Source organism: Bison bison, unplaced genomic scaffold (genome assembly GCF_000754665.1).
Source record: "Bison bison bison isolate TAMUID 2011002044 unplaced genomic scaffold, Bison_UMD1.0 scf7180017466011, whole genome shotgun sequence".
Classification (NCBI taxonomy): domain Eukaryota; kingdom Metazoa; phylum Chordata; class Mammalia; order Artiodactyla; family Bovidae; genus Bison; species Bison bison.
In genome coordinates, this window is record NW_011374409.1 from 18,468 (window position 1) to 21,606 (window position 3,139).

Below are 3,139 nucleotides of genomic sequence, written 5' to 3' on the forward strand. Positions count from 1 at the left end.
ATGTTTTATTTTCTCTTTTCTTTCAGTTCTATGTATTTGTAAAAGTTTCCTTTTGACTTCCATTTTGACCGATAGATGATTAAGAATCTTTTTTTTAATGTTTTTTTACTTGGCTGCACTTGGTCTTAGTTGTGGCACACAGTAGTTTCGATCTTCTCTGTGGCACATCAGTTCTTTAGTTGTGGCATGCGGGAACTTTTTTTTGTTGTTATCGTGGCATGTGGGATCTAGTTCCCTGACTAGGGATCAAACCTGGGCTCCTTGTGTTGGGAGCATGGAGTCTTAGCCACTGGACCACCAAGGAAGTCCCAAGAAGCATGGTTTTAAATAAGCGTTTTAGATGTTTTCCTGTTGTCTCTGTTATTGACTTCTAGTTTGATTCCACCGTTTTTTTTGTTTTTTTGGCTGTGGAGCTTGTGGGATCTTACTTTCCTAACCAAGTATTGAACCGCGGGCCCTTTTTAAAATTTGTTGAGATTTGGTTTATGGCTCAGGTAATGGTCCATCTTGGTGAATCTGTTCCATGGGTACTTGAAAAGAATGTGTTTTCTGTTACTGTTGGGTAGAATGTTCTATAAATATAAGTTAGATCCTGTTAATCAGTGGTGGTGTTCAGTTCTTTATCACTGCTGGAATTTCTCTCCACTAGTTCTATTAATTGCTAATGTCCTCAGTTATAATTGTGGATGTATCTATTTCTCCTTTCAGCCCCATCAGTTTTTGCTGTTCATATATCCTGAAGCTATTTTGTTTAATGCATACACATTTAGGATTGTTATGTCTTTTTGGTGAATTGATTCTTTTATCATTATACAATGTTTCTCTTTGTCCCTATAAATTTATTTGCTCTCAAGTCTACTTTTTTTTTTTTAAAAAGAGATTGATTGACTTACTAATTTTTAACTCTGCTGAGTCTTCATTGTTGCACGCAGGCTTTCTCTAGTTGTGGTGCCCAGATTTCCCACTGTGGTGGCTTCTTCTGCTGCAGAGCACAGGCTCTAGGAGCGTGGGCTTCAGTAGTTGTGGTGTATGGGCCCAGTTGGTCTGCAGCGTGTGAGATCCTCTTGGACCAGGAATCAAACCTGTGTCCCCTGCACTGGCGGGTGGACTTAAACCACTAGACCACCGGGGTAGCCCTCAAGTCTACTTTTTAAAAATGTATGTTTGCATTGCTTATCTTTTTCCTTTTTTTTTTTTTTGGCTACTCCACAAAGCATGTGGAATGTTAGTTCCCCAACATGCCTCCTGCAGTGTAAGCACAGAGTCTTAACCACTGAACCACCGGGGAAGTCCCTGAAGTGAGTTTCTTGTAGACAGTATATATTTGGTTTGTATTTTCTATCCATTCTGCCAGTCTCTGTTTTTAGTTGGTATAGTTGGACCATTTAAACTTAAAGTAATTACTGAGATATATCTGGGCTTATTTCTGCCATTTTATTATTTGTTTTCTATTTGTTCCCTCTGATTCTTATTCTTCTGCTTCTCTCCTCTTGCTTTGCTTTGGGTACATGAGCATACTATAGAATTTTTTTTCTTACATCTGTTGAATTTTTTTAAAAAACACATCCATCTCTATTAGGTTTTTGTCTTAATACCATGATCAGCTCCCCTTTCCCCATCTTGTATTGTTTCAGTGATACCATATGGCTGTGGAAGCCAGGTGGGCTCCTGATTGTGTCTTATTCTACTGCTACTGTTTTAGTTGTGGCATTTCTCCACTGGAAACATTCCATACAATCAAGAGAACTATTATGCATAGTTAAAACATCTATTATTCCAGTACTTTTAGCAGCATCCATTAGAACCATTTGGGTGTATGTCCATCAAGTAAAACATAACACAATTTGAACAAACATCAACTGTGATGAGGCACCACTGGTAACCAGAAAGAGTGTCACAGGTCTGATGTTAATCTATTAGGAGCAGGTGGGCCAATGCCCAGTGTAATGGGGGCTCTTTAGTCACAGAACTTTGCCAGAAGTTACAAGTCTGACAAGCATTCCCTGTTTTGTAAAAGATAGTAGGTTTCTAAACTTGGCTTCCAGAGGGAACGAGTGTTGTAAATCCACTTCATGCTCCCAGAGCAGGGGGCCCAGGTCCGATCCTTGTCAGGGAACTAGATCCCACAGGCCACAACTAAGAATTTGCATGCCACAACTAAGACCCAGTGCAGCCAGGAAAATAAATAAATATTTAAAAAAGAAAAGAAAATGAATGTTTTCTTATTATTCATGTGCCATTCATTATTATGACTTTGGAATTCCTCTAATAAAAACATAGAGGCAAATAGGTAAAATAAGAATTAAAAGCTAGGACTTCCTTGGTGGTCCAGTGGATAAGAATCAGCCTGCCAATGCAGGGAACACAGGTGTTTTCCCTGGTCCGGGAAGATTCCACATGCTGTGGAGCATCTAAGCTTTTGAGCCGCAACTACTGAGCCCACACTCTAGATCCGTTGAGCTGCAAATGCTGAGCCTGTGTGCCACAACTACTGAAGCCCATGCACCTAGAGCCTGTGCTCTGCAACAAGAGAAGCCACCACAATGAGAAGCTTGCATGCTACAACAAAGAGTAACCCCCGCTCACCACAACTAGAGAAAGCCCTTGTGCAGCAAGGAAGACCCCGGGCAACCGAAAACAGAAGAATTAAAGCTAAGGACTTTATTATTATGATAAAAGGATAAGTGTAAGGCAAAGTCTTTATGCTTTTGGGTAGAATTATTTTATACATTTAAATGTAAGCAAGGTGAAAAGACAGCTTTCTGAATGGGAGAAAATAATAGCAAACAAAGCAACAGACAAAGAATTAATCTCAAAAATATACAACCAGCTCCTGCTGTTCAATTCCAGAAAAATAAACACCCCAATCAAAAAATTGGCCAAAGAACTAAACAGACATTTCTCCAAAGAAGACATACAGATGGCTAACAAACACATGAAAAAGATGCTCAACATCACTCATTTTAAGAGAAATACAAATCGAAACCACAATGAGGTACCATCTCATGCCAGTCAGAATGGCTGCTATCCAAAAGTCAACAAACAATAAATGCTGGAGAGGGGGTGGAGAAAAGGGAACCCTCTTACACTGTTGGTGGGAATGCAAACTAGTACAGCCACTATGGAGAACAGTGTGGAG